This window comes from Natator depressus, chromosome 1 (genome assembly GCF_965152275.1).
Source record: "Natator depressus isolate rNatDep1 chromosome 1, rNatDep2.hap1, whole genome shotgun sequence".
Taxonomy (NCBI): Eukaryota; Metazoa; Chordata; order Testudines; family Cheloniidae; genus Natator; species Natator depressus.
Window position 1 is genome coordinate 327,756,418 of NC_134234.1, and position 21,982 is coordinate 327,778,399.

General features: G+C 41.2%; 1 protein-coding gene across 2 annotated transcripts in view; it reads right to left on the bottom strand.

Moving 5' to 3' along the window:
- CACNA2D1 (calcium voltage-gated channel auxiliary subunit alpha2delta 1) overlaps positions 1–21,982 on the bottom strand; it is a 651,754-nt gene that overhangs the window by 366,945 nt on the left and 262,827 nt on the right. The window lies entirely within an intron of this gene.

Here is a 21,982-nt window from a genome sequence, read left to right on the forward strand (position 1 = left end):
CTCCAGGACTGGCAGGCTGGCACGTTTCACAAGCACTGCATTCATTTTATCTCATTATTATTATTTACTTGCAATCATCCTATAAACAATGTCAGAGCCTAGCCTGTTCCACTGCCAAAGAAGAGCTGTGCCCACTCTACTGTGTTAGGCAATTCAAACTATTCATAGCTAATAGGAAATTACTGATATCTTATCAGCATTGCCACGCACAATTACCTTCCAACTGGCCAACTTCCATGTTTGCAAAACAAAAACAATTCCATTATAACATGATGCATTGTGCTGGGACAAAGCATGGCTTGCCCCCATACAACTCATTAGATTAATTCATTAGCTCAAATACCTCAGTGTGATAATGCACTGGCATAATGCAATGGGATGGGGATTTATAAATCCCCATTTCTTTACTTGATACAGCCAGTTCTGCAACAAATTGTAGAGGGTGTGCTCTAATGAACAATAGCTGGTTAAGCCATGTTTCATAATAATATTGCAAAGCGGGACATAGTGTGACATCATTGCACAAAACTATACAACACAGATATTTATTTCTATTGGGCTCCTTACACATGCCTCAATATATCCTTGAAGGACAGCTCTGATCTGCTTCTGGTTTATAGAGAGACAAGAGGAACCCAAACTGGTAAATGGGTTACAGTGTAGGAACATCTGTTTGCATTGCCCCTGCTAAGGATTTCAGAGAAGGTAAGGAGCAACCAGACATGAACCTCTCTTTGAAATCTGTAGAGACTCTTATTTAACAAGTTGTTCATTTTTTGTGCTCAACTGTACTTCACAGTGGAACTGCCCAAAGCCAATAAGAAAGTTAATTCTCACATCCAGTATTTCTATTGAGTGGACGAATTAATAACGCAAAATCATAAAAGCTCCTGTTCTCTTGAAGTTCCCAGCCCAGCTTTGCAGTCATGAGTTTCAAGTAGTTTGGATAACCATCCATATTTGTGTGTGTATTCCAAATAAAAACAATCAACCCTAAATAATAAAGCTACTTAGCACTTCTGTAGCATTTTATAAATGTAGATCTCAAAACACCTTAAAAATGTCTACCCACCTTTACACCTACATTTTGGATTTTGAGAAACTGAGCCACAGAGAGGTAAAGCCCCACATTTACAAAAGTGGCATTTAATCCCAGCTGCCCAATATTAGACATCTCCAACTGCAGATGTTCAACACCTCTGGAAATCAGGCCCTAGTTGTGCAAAGCTGGGCATGCAAACTCACGGCCCCTTTAGAAAACTTAGGTTGAAGCTACTTGCCAAAAGTCACATGGGAGACCTGAATGCCAAGGTCAGTAAGGACAACACAAACAATTACAGAGCAATGGGAAGACATGGGTGTGGCACCATGATTGAAAATGGAGGGAGCCTTTTTGATCTCTGCAATATGAACGACCTAGTCATCGGCTGAACCCTATTTCAACATCATGAAATTCACAAGCTGACATAATGTTCTCCAAATGGCAGAGATAAGAACCAGATTGACCAAACAATGATCAATGGCAAATGGTGACGCTCGCTGACAGATGTGAAAGTGAAAAGAGGAGCAGATGTTGGCAGCGACCACCACTTTGTGACCGCCTCCATCAATCTAAAACTGAGAAGCGTGGGTCCACCAAACAAGGGACATAGATATCATAACATTGACAAAGTCCCCTGAAATACAGAAAGCTTTTGTTCTGCAGTTAAAGAACAGGTTTCCGACACTTGCAGACCTTGGTGAAAAGGAGGGGAATGCAGATGAGGAGATCAACAAGATGTGGGACAAAGTAACAGCAATCTATAAACTGAGCAGTGAAGCCTGTCTAGGCTACAGGCAGAAGAGAAGGAAGGAGTGGATTACATCCAGCACTTGGAACGCCAAAGAAACCAGATGAGCCCTGAAGAAAAAAGTTTTAGACACAAAATCCCATAAGCTAAAGGACAAATATCACAAGCACTAGAGCAAGGCACACCGGAAGGTCAAATGCCTTGTGAGAGCGACAAACAACATTATACTGATAATCTGGCAACACAAGCAAAGGACACAGCTGCTCGTGGTGAACAAGGAACTGTTTACAAAATGACGTGGCTTATCAGTGGTAAATGGCAGACAGCAACAAACACTCATCAGGGACAAACAAGGCCACGTACTGACAACAGAAAAAGAACATGAAATGCCCTGGACAGAGCATTTCAAAGAATTCCTGAACAGGGAGCCACCTAAAGAGGAAGCAAACATCTAGGAGTCAGAAGAAGATCTTGATATCAACACAGACACCCCAACTAAGGAAGAGATCATTCAAGCCATCAAATCCTTAAAAAATGGGGAAAATCCTGGCAAGGATAACTTGAATGCAGAATTGTTCAAAGTAAATCCTGAGTTAGCAACATTTATCCTGGCCCCTCTATTTGCATCAGTTTGGGAAAGGGAAAAATTGCCATATGAGTGGACCAATGGGGTAATAGTGAAGATACCAAAGAAAGGAATTCTCAGTGATTGTAATAACTGGTGTGATATCACACTTTTATCTGTGCCAAGCAAGGTATCAAGTAAGATCATAGTCCAGCGCATATCTGAGGCAGTTGGTAGCGCTCTCAGAAAAGAGCAAGCCGGTTTTCAGAAAGGGCATGGATCCACAGACCAGATCTTCACGCTATGAAACATAATAGAACAATGCTTAGAATGGCAATGGCAACTCTATATAAACTTCATAGACTTTGAGAAAGCTTTTGATAGCATTCACAAGACCAGCCTATGGTGCATTCTGTGGGCATATGGAATCCCTCTCTGTATAATCAACATCATCAAAAGCTTCTATTCTAACTTTACATGCAGTGTTGATCACAGTGAGCTCAGTTTTGAAGTCAAAACAGTAGTACATCAGGGGTGTGTCATATCTGCAACATTGCCACCAACTGGATAATGAGGCATTCAATAAAAGACATGTCAAGAGGCATTAAATGGACACCCTTCTCATCCCTTGAAGACCTGAACTTCACAGATGATCTCACTCTCCTATCATATACCCAACACCATATAAAAGAAAACCAACTCCACTCAACACATTTAGCCAACAAATAGGATAGAAAATCAATCTCAATAAGACAGCTATCATGACCTTTAATATTGCCTCACCATCACTAGTACAGATAGAGAATCATGTTCTCATCAATGTAGAAAAATTCATATACTTGGGCAGCACCATCAGCCATGGTGGTGGAACAAGCCAGCACATCCGGAACAGAATCCATAAAGCCAGGAACAACGTCAGGAGCTTAAATACAGTCTGGAAATCGTCAAAATACAACACCAAAACCAAACTCAAGATTTATCAGAGCTGCGTACATTCAACTCTACTTTATAGTGCAGAATGCTGGGGAATGAGAAAGTCTGACATGGCCATACTGTCTTCATTCCATACAACCTGCCTCAGAAAAGTCCGTCGTATCTTTTGGTCCAGAACAATCTCAAACCAAGACCTATTCACACAGTACTGCCAAAAAGACCTGAGCACCATCATTACCAGGAGACACTGGAGACGGATTGGCCATGTGCTTCAGGTGGAAACTGATTCCATCACCAGAATAGCACTAAGATGGACACCGGAAGGCGAGAAAAAATGAGGACACCCAAAAACAACATGTCGAAGAACTGTGGAAGCTAAGCTGAAAAACCTGGGGCACAGCTGGGGAACCACTGAAAATCTTGCCAGAAACAGACAGGAGTGGAGGTGCTTCACTTCTGCCCTAAACGCCAGAGGCATACTGGGAACATGATGATGATGGTTCTAGTCCCAACTATTGTCATACAAGGTGCCATTTTTAATGGTTAGTGTAGGGATAGTCAAGCAGAACTGCAAGGATCTAAGATTTTGCAACTAACTTACAGTGTGATCACGAACAAGTCACTTACCCTTCTTTGTAAAGTTGGATATCTTTGGACAAAAGGCAATGGAAAAACGTCTAGAACGGTATTTTTTAAAAACATAATTAATATTTGACTCCGTATTTTGTAAAGTTAAGATGTTCTCACGCACAGATGCTGTGCCTATTGTTCCGAGCAGGGAAGACACTCTACCACTATTGTTGTAGGAGCATGTAGTCTAGAGAGGGAATGCTCTGTGAAAAGTACAATTAGAAGCCAGGGTCATACACAGATGGACTGTGCAGCAAATTAGGAGTTGTTTGTGCCCTTTCTCGTTCCTTGGTGATGTACAAAGACAATCTCAACTTTTCTCACCCTCACCCCAAATAATTTCTGCTTTTTAATCACAGAAATGTCAGGTCTTGCCTTCTTTCTTTCCTGGGAAGATTCTCTGGAGACCGCGAGTTGGACAGTGATGCAACAATAGGCTGAAACTTGAAAAAAGACTCAACACTGCCACCCCTATCAGAGGAGGACTAAGTAAGCTAAAGTTTAGCTTTGAACTATGATGCTATTAACCTACTGCAGATCCCCACAGGATTCTCCAGCAAAAACTGGGACACCAAGAGCTGATATTTTAAAGTTTAAAAAGAAGAGAGAAAGGTCCCTAAACAAACTTTTTTTTTGCAAATTCATTTTTGATCGTTTACATCTCTATGTGCCTCAGTTTACCCATCTATAAAGGTATTGTGAAGAAGAAAGTTTATAAAGTGTTTGGAGAACCATGACTGAATGGAGCTACAGAAACACTAAGTAGTATTGTTATTATCCTTTTGAGTACATATACCGTGATATAAAAAACATTATTAAGGCCAGCATTTAGACATTATTTTAGGTCCCCATAGATGATGGGGAAAAATCTACCGTTACAAGGAGGAATATTTAAAAATATTGCATTGGGCTAATACTTGCCAGTGCTCTTACCTGAAATTATTTTTATTTGTTATTTTTTAAAGAATCAGATCTGCTGTCCATTGTTTTCTTGATATGTGCTGTTCAACTATGCATTACCTTCAATAACCTTCAATTCAATGAGGCGACGATTATTAATATGAAAACAACTAGCTTTTGAAACACTGTCTCTGCTCACAAGCAGGTATTCTCATCCACACACTGAAAAATAATGTTGCTTATTGTTACACTTCTTTTAATCTTTCCAACAGAGCTGCTACCCTTAAACTAAAATATCCATTGTGGAAGACTAAGAAAATGCAAACGGATCCAAGGTTTATGTTTATTTCAACTTTTCTGTAACTTTTAAAGGGGTTACAAAAAACCCACATAAATCGTACTAACTGTCAATATAAGAACTGCCTGTTTTAAAGGTCTAGTCCCCATGTCCCAAAAAAGCCTTTGATGTACCATAGTCTGCAGGAACAAGACCTGAAGAAGCTTTATTTGATCCGTTGAAAGAGCAACTCCCTAAAAGGCCCATTCATCTTCCAACGTTCCCTTTTCTTGTCTGTCATATCTTTATCTCCCCCTAGCCAGCACAGACCTCTGTCAGTTCATGGCTCTATTACAATTATATTCAGTAGAATGAAATCAATCTTCTTATTCTTCCCACCTCCTCCCCTCAAGTATTTCATCTTGAAATAATATTTGACTACCCCTTGGTACATTAAGCCATTAAAAAATGTGTAATCCGAGAGCTATTAAACCTCAATAGTCTGACAAAAGCTTTCTAAAATGCTGAATTCCAAGGAATATTTTTTTTAGGTCATTTAAAAAGAGATGTGCCCAGGGAGAATGTAGCAGCATCACAGCTGGCTTCGAACAATTTAGAAATATAGAATGAACTTCAAATGCTGCTTTGGAGATATAATTCAAATACTCCATCCTGTTATGTATGAATAATACAGAAGACATCACTGTACAGTATGTGCAGATTATATATATAAATAAAAGAACATATACTGTCACACAAATATTAGGTTTCAGAGTAACAGCTACAGCTCACTTCACAAAAGCTTATGCTCAAATAAATTGGTTAGTCTCTAAGGTGCCACAAGTACTCCTTTTCTTTTTACACAAATATTAGTTTCCTTTAATTATAAACACCACACCATACCACACAGGGAAAGAAATGGGTTGGGATGGGGGTGAGGTATGCAGTTCCTGGCAAAAAGAAGCAATAATGCAAGAATATTAAGAGAATGCTATTTTAAAAATGTTTTAATAAAATCTGATGACGCATTGCAAGCTAGAAGAATTATTTATTTGTTCGTAATGCTGCTATTTTCTCTTTATTAAGCTGAACTTAATTAAACCACTCACATAGAACTAGATTCTGCTACCCTTACTCATGTATGGTACCTTACTCTGTAGTAATCAATTGTAGTAAATAGGACTATTTATAGAGCACAGTTTATTTATAGAGCACTCATTGTAAGTAAATGTGGTTAAATGATCCTAAATCAGTGATACTCAGACTGAGGCTCTCGAGCGGCAAATGGCTCTTTAACATATCTCCTGTGGCTTTTTGCAGCACACAATATTAAAACACTGTGATTTAATTATTAAGCCAATCAGGATGTTTTACTATGTTATTAACTAATTGTAGTTGATAAAATAATACTTGGTCAGTCATTCTGCTGTGAGAATAATTATATATATATATACACATACATATATATAAATATAAAACTACATATTTCCCCCATCATACTGTTTAAATATGAATATATAGTACTATAGTAAATGAAACAATGAATTCACACTACTGTGGCTCTTTTGGGTAATTTTGATCATTAATTTGGCTCCTGAACCACTGAGGTCTGAGTATCACTGCCCTAAGTGATCATTCTTGCCATATTCCAAATTTGTCATGGTTTTTCTGTGGGTAACTGCTATGAAGATAATTCATAGATTCCAAGGCCAAGACCATTGTGATACAGGAGGTCAGACTAGATGATAACACAGATCACAGAATTTCCCCAAATACCTCCTACAGCAGATCTTTTAGAAAAACCTCCCATCTTGATTTAAAATTGTCAGTGATGGAGAATCCACAATGACCCTTAGTAAACTGTTCCCATGGTTAATTACTATCACAGTTAAAAATGTATGCCTTATTTCCAGTCTGAATTTTTCTAGCTTCAGCTTCCACCTTTGGATCGTGTTATACCTTTCTCTGTTAAATTTAGGAGCCAATTATTAAATATTTGTTCCCTGTGTAGTACTTATAGACTGTAATTAAGTCACTCCTTAACCTTCTCTTTGTTAACCTAAAAAAAATGAACTTCTTGGTTCTATCGCTATAAGGCATGTATTCTAATCCTTGAAACATTCACATGGCTCTTCTCTGAACCATCTCTAATATATCAACATCCTTCTTGAACTATGGATACCAGAACTGGATATAATATTCCAGCGGTGGTCGCACCAGCACCAAATAGAGAGGTAAATCAACCTCTCTACTCCTACTCGAGACTCCTCTATTTATGCATCCCAGGATCACATTAGCTCTTTTGGCCACAGCATCACGCTGGAAGCTCATGTTCAGCTTCATGTTCACCATGACCCTAAAATCTTTTTTCAGAGTCACTGCTTCCCAGGATACAGTTCCCCATCCCTGTAAGTATGGCCTACATTCTTTGTTCCTAGAGGTAAACATTTACATTTAGCCATATTAAAACACACATTGTTTGCTTGCGCCCAGTTTACCTGGCGATCCAGTTTACTCTGAACCAGGGACCTGTCCTCTTCATTATTTACCACTCCCTCAATTGGTGTGTCATCTGCAAACCTTTATGAGTGATGATTTTATGTGTTCTTCCAGGTCATTGATAAAAATGTTGAATAGTGTAGTAGGACAAAGAAGCAGGACCCCACTGGAAACACTGGAATATTTGTTATGTGGACTTCCTGTCTACTCAGAACTTTGGTCTGTGTAGCTATTCTGCACCACATCATAATTCAAAATTGATTTTAGCAAGTGGGGCCCCCATCTGAAAAGAGATCTTTGAGGGATGACCCTTACACCCACTTCGAATCGCACTGACTTCAGCTGGACTCCAGGAGGGCATAAGAGTCCTCTGTGCAGGATTCTGGACCTAGTTACTATATATTGTTTAGATTCCAACAAATTACATAATGTTTATGTACAGTGGTTGGCAACTAGGGTTGCCAGGCGTCCGGTTTTTGACTGGAACGCCCGGTTGAAAAAGGACCCTAGTGGCTCCGTCAGCACCACTGATCAGGCCACTAAAAGTCTGGTCAGTGGTGCAGTGGGGCTAAGGCAGGCTCCCTGATGCAAGGGTGGCCACGGGGGCTCCGCGCACCGCCCCCATCCCGAGTGCTGGCTACGGAGCTCCGTTGGCCAGGAACTATGGCCTATGGGAGCTGTGGGAGTGGTGCCTGTAGCTGTGGGCAGTGCGCACAGCCCCCTGGCCCTGCTGCCTAGGAGCCGGACATGCTAGCCGCTTCCGGGAGCCATGTGGAGCCAGGTAGGCAGGGAGCCTGCCTTAGCCCTGGTGTGCTGCAGACCGGGAGCCGCCTGAGGTAAGTGCCGTCCAGCTGGAGCCCACAACCCAACCCCCTGCCTAAGGTCAGAACCCCTTCTGCACCCAAACTGCCTCCCAGAGTGCACACCCCACATACCCAATCCAAGCCCTGAGCCCCCTCTTACACCTCAAACTGCTCAGCCCCAGCCCGGAGCCCCCTCCTGCGCCTCAAATCCCTCATCCCCAGCTCCACCCCAGAGCCTGCACCCCCAGCCGGAGCTCTCACCCCCTCCCGCACCCCAGCCCGGTGAAAGCAAGTGAGGGTAGGGAAGAGCAAGCGATGGAGGGCAGGGGGATGGAGTAAGCAGGGACGGGGCCTGGGAGAAGGGGCAGGGTAGAGGGCAAGACAAGGGTGTTCGATTTTGTGTGATTAGAAAGTTGGCAACCCTACTGAAAACTAAAAGCCAAACATTATCAATACTTATCACATACAGGTGTCTGAGGCATCACATGCTTATTTGTACTTGGAATAAGAAACAGTTATAATGATAACTCATATGCCATTGTGCTATGAGTAAATGCTACTTTTATTCATGGTGATCACTGTCGCTTTAACTATTTGAATTGTAACGCATGCACTAATCATTAAACCATAAACCTCAACTCCCAGTTTAGGCGTTTCCTTCTGGAATTATGGATATAAAGCAGGGATCAAAGGACGGATTGCAATCATGAAAAAAGTTCAGACATAGCTTAGATTAATGAAAGGGACTCATTTGATTATTTTCAAATGAATTCTTAACAGAAGTTACATTTTTCACCTATTCAGTTACATTTAACACCTAACAATTTTTGATTAATAGTGCCAGAGAAAGGCACTGTTAGGCCAAGAGCAGAAGCATGATGATGAACATACATTACAGTGTACTCCTGATATCCACAGAGGATATCAAGGCTGTAACAGCCCAGCTAGCCAGCCTACGTTCTTTAGTTCAAGTTCAACTATCTCCAGCTTTTAGCTCTGCAGGTCCTCAGTATCAACCAACATGGCAACTGTCACACTGAGGAACACAGTGGCACTGGTTAAGAAACAATAGGACACAAAGTGCAATGGGAAGGCAATTGTGGTGACTACTTGAAATTTAGTATTGAGACCAAAGGTGAAAATTTCTCATCTGATGGCCTTCTCCTGTATAACAGTCTATGTGCATAGCCTTCCCTCTGTGTATGGAAAATTTAGTTTGATCATGAATGATAACTGGCCATCTGATTATATTTTTCGTAGTATAGCCATAAAATTGCCACATGTTTTCTGCCTATGGTTCCTCGTCTAAACTATCATTAGGCATTTTATTTGTATTGCAATAAAGCCTAGGAGCCCCAGGCATGGGCCAGCGCCCCACTGTGCTCGGTCCTGTACAAACCAAGAATAAAAAGATGGTCCCTGTTCCCAAACAGCTTACAATCTAACAATAAGACAAAAAACAATGCACATAGACAGACAGATGGGTGAGCACAAGGAAACACCATTGATCAGCATGATAGAGCAGGAAGGTTGTGAAATAAATTCACCTGCACTCCATAGGTGCTCAGATGGCAAAAAATTCCATTGACTTCAATAGCATCAGGATTTCACCCACTACTAATGAGCACCGTAAATAATCCAAGCCTAAATAGCTGCCATCAAAATTCACAATTAAAGAAACTAATGAGTGTATATGCTGCCAAGTCCTCAACTGATGTATGCTGATTTAACACTATTGAAAAATCACTGGAGCTATGCTAATTTACACAAGCTGATGATGTTATGGCCCACAGAATGACTGCATTACTCAATTACAGTGTTTTACAAAACATCCCGTCACTTCTCTGATCAGCTCTGAATAATAATAGTAACGTTGCTTCCTGATACTTTCTAGTGTTTTCCATCTGCCCCAAACTCTGTACAAATATTAACCAGCTAGTATTAAAATAGCTTAAGTATAATTCATTGTCTTAAATACATAGCGCATACATTTGATTACGGGCGCTATGGCTATATGCTGATCACCTTTGTACATAGAAAGAAGACTTTAAGGCCAGAGATGTGTGTAGGAGTAAAAATGGTACGGGAGAAGAGAACTATTACTTCTATAATTACATAGTAGACTCACTGGTTTGGTACAGTATAGAGTACAGACATACTGAGGACAGTTCATCTGAAGGGCTGAATCCTGCCCTCTGACATCCCGGCAAGCAGCAATGGGTATTATGAGGAAAAAAGTCATGATGCACTTGCCATGCAGAGTGACTGATTTTTAAGGAGAAGCAGCTATGAAGGCATAATTAAAGGAGAGGACTGAACCCTTACGCACCAAGGCGTTTCATGCACAAAGTCTCTTGAAAGGACATTCAATTTGTTTTGATAGCATGGAAACCTTAAATTGAAGAAAATAACATACTACAACATAAATGATGGTTGAGACCATGTTTTCTAGACTCTCATTTCATGGTGCATGGGGTTATAATCATAAAATGCTTTCACTCTATACAGCACGTGACCCACCACATTAGGCCCGAAAGCCATTTGGCTAAAAAGATTTGCTAAAGTAATCTTGTTGCTAAAGTAATTGCTTGTTTGCCAAAGTAATCTTTTCTGATAGAGAAACTAGAATTGAACAGGACTCACGCTGTGTGTGTCACTAATCGTTTTTTACATTAATTTGTGGAAGACCAAAAATACATATTTGGACCATGACCAATTTGCTCTTTTTTCTTCTTCTTTTTAAATATCCTACCATAACATAATTTTTAGTTTGATACACTTCCATTTATGCAAGCAAAATGTACATAAATTACAGAGCTACAAATGTATATATGAATCTAATGTAATCTAATAATAAACTCTCAAAAAATAATACAAGTCTGACATTAATATACTGTGGGCATCCAGTTCCTCCTGGCTTAACCACCGTATAAGGATTCCCCAGCACAGTTTAGTCTATGAGTAGCACAGAACCAGTATAGCTCTAGGCCAGTGGTTCTCAAACTAGGGCCACCGCTTGTTCAGGGAAAGCCCCTGGCAGGCCGGGCCAATTTGTTTATCTGCCGTGTCTGCAGGTTCGGCCAATCACGGGTCCCACCGGCCCGATTCGCCACTCCAGGCCAATGGGGGCTGCAGGAAGGGCGGCCAGCAAATCCCTCGGGCTTTCCCTGAACAAGCGGCGGCCTTAGTTTGAGAACCACTGCTCTAGGCCACACCCTCCCAGGCACTTGGGTTTAGAGGGCATGCTTGGCAAGAGGGAGCGGTTGATGGTAAAGGGACCAAGTCTAGAGCCCCATGTGCTTTACAAACCCTTAGTTGTACAACAGCCCCTTTGGGGCTGGCAGAAGTTAGAGCAGATTTGAGGATGTTCTAACTTGCATCCCTATAATTGAGAAGAGAGGTATGAAGATAGCATAACACCGCCAGTGCTCATCCCCCCACATTGCCTTTCACTGATCACAGCTTGGCTGAGACAGATGATCAGGCCCGTTATATTCTCCCTTCCCCACCCTTCTTTTATTTGTTGTAAGTGAATAGATTTCCTGGGAAAGGTGTCAAACTATCACTGGAAACGCAACATTGCTTAATCATCTCATGGATGGGTGCCACACGGGTAGCAGCAATTCCAGATTCCCCACATTGCCCTGCCAACGTATCTCAATACTCATCTAGATGGACCACCCCGAGTATTACAGTATAATTGACATCCATCAGTCCTTATCTTTTTTCATGAGACTGTCGAAAGTGAGTAATTGCCAGTAGTAACAGTGGCTTCTGAAGTGGGGACACCTGTATACTAGGAATGGGACTTCTATTATAAACTAATTTGAACTTGTAACTCAAACTCTATCCCCATTTACCAACCCTCTAAATTATCCAGATCCCCCTCATACTACATGCTGAAAAATGTGTTCCTTGCCATAGCACAGGAGACTAGAAGAGTTCAAACTCAACCTTAGTGTACCAATTAACTAAATACTATTTTACACATTTTATATCTTTGCCTAATGCTTTCCAAGCTCATCTCCTTTTATCACATGAATAATAATTATATTTTCGGACTTTCTTAATCAGTTTTTCTAACAAGATGACCTCATTTCTAACATGAGACAATCACATTAGCTAATAAAATCTAATGGGGAAATCTGATTATCTTCCATAAATTTAGAAGACTAGATTGAAAGGATTTCTGTTCAATGTCAGTTACACAAATGGAATGGGGATCTTCCTCCTTTATGATTCAAACCAACCTTTATTAGTATGGATTAAAATGGACAAAGTGAGAGTTAGACTGATTTCGAGTCAGACTGATTTCCACTGAAAACTCTTCTCCCCACTCCCAAGAGGATTTGCCATTCCAAACAAGTAGACCTGGAAACTTTTACTCTGTGTATGTCCCATTGATTTGATAAGGCTACTCATGGAGTTACAGGACATCCATGGTGACTTAAGAACATCTGAATCTCACCTCTGGCCCTCAGTGCTTGAGTTAAGGATGTGTCTGAGCACGTTTAATGCTCTACTCCATGTCACCAGTCAGAAATTAATGGCCCTCCTTTAATTTCTCACACCCTAGTCCCAATGTGCTGCGCAGATTCAACTCCAAACATCTGACAAGCTAATGCACACACACTGCACAAGCGCACTACATTCAGAGAATTATGCACTGGCTTAGTAGCAAATCAGGGACGTTTTGATATGATGGAGGCTGTGGCCGACTTCATCGGTTTGATTTTCAAATCAGGTTCAGGTATTCATTCATTTTACTGGGTATTTACCCAAACTAAACTAAACTCCCACATATTTTAAGGTTCAGCCATCCCTAGCAAAAGCTTCCCTGTTGCTAAACTCTAAACTGTTCAGGTGAAGAATGTGTTTAAGATCTGAGCAATTTCTTTACATGGTCAAGAGAGAGAATTTCCTCTGAAACCCCTACACAAGCACACATTGATCAAATGCTACCCAGACACTGGGCTTAAAGCATGTGAAATGTTCTCCCTTTTAAATCTGTAGGATTACTCACTGGACCCTAAGGCCACAGGAAATAAAAATCATCATGCTAGGGTATAGGTGAAACTACTTTAAAGTAGGGCCCTTAAGCATGCAATAGGAAATAGAACTGGTTGATGTTGTTACCCTTTCTCTTGATACATACACATTAGCATTTAACTGTAAATATCTGAGTTATTTCCGAGAAGGTATAAGCAAAAAATGACAAAAAGTCTATCATTCCTCATTAAAAAAATGCTGAGTTAAAATTTTATATACTTCCTAGTAATATTTAATGTAATTCAGCACAACCCAGTTCTTTTTGACAGAATATCATAATAGCCTCACATTTGACTCCCTTCTCAGATGTATGGAATAGGCAATCTCTGAATACAAATAGTGCCTTTCATAATGCAAACTTTTATGATGAAGAGAAGTCTGCATCTCTAGTGCATAACAAGATGCTAAAATCACACTAAATATCACATTCTCCTCTTTACTGGATGCAAGGCAAATAAGAAAAGCGAAGTAACATGGCTTCAGCATGGTGGTGATTGTACGTTTGGGTCTGGATGAGCTGTGCAATGTAACTGAAGGAGAGGCCTGTTGAAATCAATCCCCGAACATGAAAATAACTTCATCTCTAACTCCCCAAACAGATATAAATTAGCTTACCATTAAAACAGGCAAATCTAGGGACACAGCAGCCTGAATTCAATAAGGATTTTTTGACCTGGTCAAAAGAAAACAACAAAACAAAAACAGACCCAGACTATAACAGTGTCTCTACTTCTAACTCTTCAATGCTGCTCTGTTCCAAATGATTAACAATCAGAAGCCTAGTCAGAGGAACTGCTGTCGGACAAGAGGAAGGCTATTATTGATGAATTTTGAAAATAAATTAAATTTAAAGCAGGGTTATTTTATTTACTCTTCTGGTCCAAGCTTCTTTCCAATGCAAGGTTATTGTTCTTCATGGCCTCTCCTGGAGCTCTTTTGACACAGAGTGCACAGAGCATATTGCAAACATTAATGAAGCCTCACATGTCCCTGTGAAGTAGGTACTATCATACCCATTTTACTGATGGGTAACCCGATAAGCACAGGCTTGCAGAAGGTCACAAAAGCAATAAGTGGCAAAGCTGGGGAAAAAACCCAAGAGTTTGGGGTCTTAGTCCCCTCTATTCCTGTGCGAGTTGGGCAATTTAAAAAAAGTCCATTAGGTGCCTATCTGCACATTTAGATGCCTAAATACCTTTAAAAATCTGACCCTCCATCCACACTTCGGGCAGGACTGTGCCCAGCCCTTCACACATACCCACAGAAGGTGGAAGAGGAGAAAGAAGGGCAAAAGCAGATGCTGCATCCCCATGCAAGACCTGTACATGGGATCCTTTGAGGAAAGTGTGTGGCTAGCAACACTGTCAGTGCTAGCCTCTTCAGAGTGGGTAGGTGGAGCCATGGCTCTGATAAGCGCAGAGGTGAGTAGATACCTTTAAAGACAGCAGAGCAGTTACATCTCTCCTGTGTCCTAGGAGCGCCTTCATGGGCCTGATTCGGCACAACTGGAGTGAATCACGTCCAATGAGTCCCAAAGCTCACGTTGGGATGGCATGGCCCCAGCCCCATCCCAGAGCTGTGCCTTAAATTCTCAAACCAAGCCCCTTAATAGGACAAATATTAAGGACACAAGACTAATTACCTGCTTCTCAATAATTTTCTTGTTCAAATAGTGTTCTCCCTGAGTTTTCTGCAAACACATTTCTACTTAAACAACTAGAGAAACCCTATTGATTTTTCCTTCCTCCCATTTAAAGCATCAACCATTTCCCCTTCCATTCTCACAAATCCAACCCAGAGGCAACTGAAGGAACTCTGGATATCATCTCCCTGTTAAAAAGGCATTTATTTGTCTCAAGCAGCAGTCATTAGTAAAATGGCATGAGGGTAGTGGCAGTTTGACTCTCTCTCTGTGGGCAACTCAAGCTTGTTCAGATTTTAAACATAATTCAGCTGAGTTTAATTGTAGTGTGGATGCAAGACAGTCATGTTTGAGATAGTTTTAGGAGTTAAATGGAATGTATGTATATAACTGAAAAGGTTTGCATCAAATATATCAAAGATGATTTAGCTAGATATCATGCTATTTATGCAGATCATTTTCAATCTGACATCATTTGTATTATATTATTTCATTTTCATTTACTTTTGAATTTTTGTTATTACAGTGAGTGGCATTCAATATATGTTAATAAAAATAATGAACAAAATGTGTGCTTGGCTGGCATTGGTCCATTTTAATTGGTCTATATTTGAAAATAATTAGAATGGGCCCTCTGTTTAGAGAATCATGATAAAGTAAGTCAAGTAAGTATTTTAAGTTAGGTCTCTTAATCACAAAGGAAATTGAGGGTAATTCAACAGCCAGGGAATTTTGTTATCCTCAGCAAGGATAGTTGTGGGAGCTCCGAGTAAAAGCTTTAGGTCTGCATCACCTAACACCATGTAGATGCATGGTGTTATGTGACTTTCACATAATGGGTATACTGAAATATGGACTTGATGAGTTAGTCTTCTGACACATCCTCATCATGAATTGAAACCATGACATGTCATTAAGACAACTCTCCACTTGTCTGGACTATATTCTGTCTGCATTCATAGAATCATAGAAGATTAGGGTTGGAAGAGACCTCAGGAGATCATCTAGTCCAACCCCCTGCTCAAAGAAGGACCAACCCCAACAAAATCATCCCAGCCAGGGCTTTGTCAAGCTGGGCCTTAAAAACCTCTAAGAATGGAGATCCCACCACCTCCTTAGGTAACCACTTCCAGTGCTTCACCACCCTCCTAATGAAATAGTTTCTCCTAATATCCAACCTAGACCTCCGCCACTGCAACTTGAGACCGTTGCTTCTGCCACTGCTGAGAACAGCCTAGCTCCATCCTCTTTGGAACCCCCCTTCAGGTAGTTGAAGGCTGCTATCAAATCCCCCCTCACTCTTTTCTTCTGCAGACTAAATAAGGCCTCTCCTCATAAGTCATGTGCCCCAGCCCCCTAATCATTTCTGTTGCCCTCCGCTGGACTCTCTCCTATTTGTTCACATCCTTTCTGTACTGGGGGGCCATAGAGGAAGTTCAGATCTCTGGCTTTCATTTTAGAAGCACCTATGGTCATGAGCATTGTACAGGGAAACTGGCAAAAAGTAAGATGTTTCTAATGTTTTTATTTTAAAGCAGAAGTATTGAAATGCACAGTATTGAAATGAAGGTTATTCAGACAATCTTAATACCACCCTGAGAATAGCCACAAATCCTCAGATAACTTTATCCATCCTATTAGTGACCAGAAAAGAAAACATTAAGAGTGGGTCATTTATTTAAACTTCAGGGAAAAAAATAGTAGCTTTTGTGCAAGCCATAAAATCGGCATTTAGGGATGCAGGCAAGGGAGCTAGTTCCTAATTTGAAACGTTGTAGGTTCCTAGTCAGTTTGGCATCTGGGTTTTACCTGTGTAAGAGCATCATATATGCAGATGGATGAATGAACTAAGAGAGTAATCTGAAGACCTGTAAGTGGATGAATGTCCTTTTGCCATCTGCAGGAATGGGAAAAGTTTGTAACAAGACTGCTGCTGTATGACCACTTCTTGCAAGACAAGAATCAAAATTAGGGGGCAGTGGGTATCACTGGAGATCCAGTAGAAGGAGGCAGCTAAATTAAAAAAAAAAAAAGTCACAAATGACACCTGTCTGATCATCAGGAAGAAGGACAAAACATACTCATCTGCATGGAAGATAGACCAGAAAAATGTCTTTTCCCAGTGACATCATGTATTAGTGCAATACACTATGGAGAAATATTAATAATAAACAAATATATAATAGCTCACAATATGATTCTGTGCATGTTTTTTCTGTAAAAAAAGTGTTAAATAGCAGCAACATGTTTATGACATTCACACACTGGCAGAGTAGTTAATTCTATAGTTTACACACCTACTAGGTTCTTCTTTTTGGGAGTGAGGCAGTGAAAATGGGGGGGGGCTTTGAAAACCTGCGCAACGCTCTAACAGCCTGATAGTGCCAGAATATGTCTCTGCCAAGGAGAGGATAAGATAGAGAGAGCGATAGATAATGGCATGAAGAAATATGAGCAGAAAGGGAAAATAAGAAATAGTCTGTCAAATCTGTCTTGACATCTAGCAGTGAAATCTTACTAGAATAGTTTATCCAATCAGTAAAAGGCCATTTCTTTTAACATACAATTTATCCTTCTCATTTCCAGTGTTTTCAAACCCTTAGAGTGTTTCTTATTAGATCTGAACTGTCATAATTCATATGCTTTAAAAGCAGGCCATATTATTGTTATATTTTTTACAAAAACATGCTTAAGGTGAGGGACAAATGCTGGAATCATTAGCCTGAACTTGCCAAATGATCTGACAAATCACAAATTGCAGAACACCAGCAGCTACTATTCACTGCCTACTTCAGTAACATCCCCTGCCCCTCACCTCCAAAAAAAACCCCAAAGCTCAGCAACTGAGCTAGTAACTTTGCAGCCATAACCAACAAGATGCACAGCAAAGTGACATATACGCTAATTAAGCGTGCCTTGTTACCTTTCTTTTTCATTTACAGCATCTGTGCAGTGTTAAACGCCATAAGAAAAAAAACAGGAGAACACAAAATTCTTCTAAAAATCCAACTAGTACCACTCCTTTACACAGGCTTTCTAAGATTCCAAGGGCCCGATTCATCTCTCTCTACACAGGTGTATCTTAATTGAGCTCATTCAAATTACTCATTATTATTAAGGCTCCGATCCAGCAAAGCACTTAATCACATGTTTAGCTGTAAGTATCCACTGGAGTTCATGGATCTGGATCCAAACACCCATTGAAGTCAATAGGAATCTTTCACTGCTCTCAGTGGGCATTGATCAGGCCAAATGGGACTACTCGCACTTACTTAACTTCAGGACCTTACCCCAAGCCCCAAACCCTTGCCCCAGCCCTGAACCCCCCCCAAACCTTAAGCCCCCTCCTCCATCTCAAACCCCCCATCCTCAGCCCCATCCCAGAGCCTGCACCCCCAGCCCAGAGCCCTCACCCCCCCCACACACACCCCAACGCCCTGCTCCAGCCCAGAGCCCCCTCCCACACACTGACACTTCATCCCCAGCCCCACTCCAGAGCCAGCACCCCCAGCCCAGAGCCCTCATCCTCTCCCCCAGCCCAGAGAAAGTGAGTGAGGGTGCGGGAGAGCGAGCCACTGAGGGAGGAAGGGGATGTAGTAAGCGGGGGTAGGGACTCAGGAAAGGGGGCGGGGCTAGGGTGTTCGTTTTTTTGCAATTCGAAAGTTGGCAACCCTAGTTCAGATTCAGCCCCTAATTGGCCTTAGCTGTTATCAAAATGCTATGCCATTACACAAACTGTGTGCTGACATCATATTTAAAGGATATCTCCCCCTCTCAGGTAACAGGTTTCAGTGACAGCCATGTTAGTCTGTATCAGCAAAAAAAAACGAGGAGTCCTTGTGGCACCTTAGAGACTAACAAATTTATTTGGACATGAGTTTTCGTGGGCAAGAACCCACTTCACCAGATGTATGAAGTAAAAGATAGAGGAGCCGGTATAAATACATGAAAGGATGTGGGTTGTTTTACAAGTGTTAGGTCAGTCTAACGAGATAAATCAATTAACAGCAGGATACCAAGGGAGGAGAAATAACTTTTGAAGTGGTAAGAGAGTGGCCCATTACAGACAGTTGACAAGAAGGTGTGAGTAACAGTAGGAAGAAATTAGTACTGGGGAAATTAAGTTTAGGTTTTGTAACAACCCAACCACTCCCAGTCTTTATTCAGGCCTAAGCTGATGGTATCTAGTTTGCAAATTAATTCCAGTTCTGCAGCTTCACGTTGGAGTCTGTTTTTGAAGTCTTTTTGTTGAAGAATTGCAACTTTTATGTCTGTAATCGAGTGACCAAAGAGATTGAAGTGTTCTCCAACTGGTTTTTGAATGGTATAATTCTTAACGTCTGATTTGCATCCATTTATTCTTTTACGTAGAGACTGTCCGGTTTGGCCAATGTACATGGCAGAGGGGCATTGCTGGCACATGATGGCATATATCACATTGGTAGATGTGCAGGTGAACGAGCCTCTGATAGTGTGGCTGATGTGATTAGGCCCTATGATGGTGTCCCCTGAATAGATATGTGGACAGAGATGGCACCAGAGTTTGTAGCAGGGTTTGGTCCCTGGGTTGGTGTTTTTGTTGTGTGGTGTGTAGTTGCTGGTGAGTATCTGCTTCAGGTTGGAGGGCTGTCTGTAAGCAAGGACTGGCCTGTCTCCCAAGGTCTGTGAGAGTGAGGGGCCATCCTTCAGGATAGGTTGTAGATCTTTGATGATGCGCTGGAGAGGTTTTAGCTGGGGGCTGTAGGTGACGGCTAGTGGCGTTCTGTTACTTTCTTTGTTGGGCCTGTCTTGTAGTAGGTGACTTCTCGGCACCCATGGGGTATTCTGGAGCACATCTTTCTGTCTCTTCTGTTAGAGCTGTTCCACTGTGTATAAATATGCAATGGAGAACCTTGGTCTCGCATAGCCTAGGTGAGTGGCCTAACCACTTCACTATAGAGTCTGTTGCTTATTCTCTATCAGAATGACTATTTAAGTTATGAAACAGTTTAAACAGGAGAGATTGAGAGTGCCCTACCCTAGAATATACCACAGCCCAGTGGTAAGGGCCCTCTCTTGAGACACAGGGGACCAAAGGTCAAATCTTTTCTCTCCATCAGGCAGAGGTGGGGAATTGAAACTGAGTCTCCTACATCCTGGGTGACTGCCCTAACCGCTTGGCTAAAAGTTACAAATGGGGGCGCTACCTCCTCCAGCTTTTCATGCAAAAAATGATTTAGACGTTTAACACCCTTTCACAGGCCACACCTCTCTCTTCATCATTTCCTTCTGGCTAGTTTAGGCAGTTCCCCACTCAGTGTGCTTGCTGGCTTTTGTGAATCCCACTCTTAGTTGCTTAATTCTGCCCATGCATTGCATAGGGAGTCTGGTCCCCCAACTTGGGGCTCTGGATTCCACAGGGTGGAAAGGTGCCTAAGAAAGTTATGCACTAAGTTCTTTTGTGGATCTCGTCTTTTATCTGTAAACCGTTAGACATAACTGCGTTGTGTAGCAGCAGCAGATTGATGCTCTGGTACATAGCTGCACACAGACTATGCAGCTGTCTCGTATACCTACAGCTTCTTCCTTCCATCATCCAAAACTAGCTTTAACTTATTTTACAATTATAAACATTTAAAAAAATAAAAACTAAATTCTGAAATTCCCCAAATGACAAAAATCAATAAAATGCAGGTGCAGTGCTCCAGCTAAAGGATACCAGTACGACCAATTGGTTTCACTAGCACAATAGGGTCCAAAATAATTAAATGTTTATAATCAAACTGAGATGACATCATGGTATGCATTAAAGTGGCCTACAGAACATATGCCTTTTTCTTAATAAAATCCAAAGGTCAAAGGAAGGCACAGTAATATGAGCTTCAAAAAACATTAAACCATTCTGTTTCAGATCCTCAGCTGGTGCAAATTGCATAGCTCTGTTCACTTCAATGGATTAATGCTGAGTCACACTAGCAGAGGCTCCTATGTTTAAAAGTGAATTAACTCCTCCATAGGAAAAAAAAATTAAAAATATAGCAGTAATCTCAGCCGCCTTCAAACAATGTGGCTATTGACTTTAACCAGACAGAAAATTGACAACATCAGAGATAACTGAGCCCATGCCCTCCATATAGCGTATTAACAGCTTTGCATGTCAAGGAAGAAAGAGAGCAGGTGGTAGGAGGTAGCTGCTGAATAATCAATTTCACCTCTTCAATAGTGAGAAAGAGTCAAAGAAACATGTTTCCAATGGCAACAGCAAAAACAAAAAGTACACTGAAATTGAATGCTACCGTCAGACAGCACTGCTGTGATGGAAGAAGCTTTTAGTCACCAGAAAGACAAAGAAGTTTAAACTCATCATCATATAGAAATATGTCGGCGGGGTTGGGGCATGAAGGGAGTGCATGTTCATCTTAAGAAGTAAATACATAATTTGTGAAGGGACAATATGCCATAATTATCAAACTGGAAAAAAAAAACACAAACAGCCTGAATCTCCTCTCACGCTGGTTTTGCATTGATTTCAATGCAGTTACTCCTGGTTTACATTAGGGTACATGAGAGCAGAATCTGTGACTAAGGGAAGTTAGGCAGCCAAATCTAACAGTGCACTGACCATTCTGGTGTTGTCCAGCCATCCTTATCCCACAAAGGATAGGACCTGACTCAGAAAAGCATCCATATCCAGGAAAGCATTTAAACTCCTACGTCATGGAGTACATGCTTCTATAGGACTTACTGATGTGCATAAAGTTAAAGCACATCCTTGAGTACTTTCCCGAATCAGCGCTATGTTTTGTTAATGACCAAACTGACCTTCCTCGTTTTAAGGAATGGGCCACTCCAAACAAATCAAAACTCCACCCCCTTCTTTGCTCCCTCCCCCATTTCTTGTCAATGACACACAAC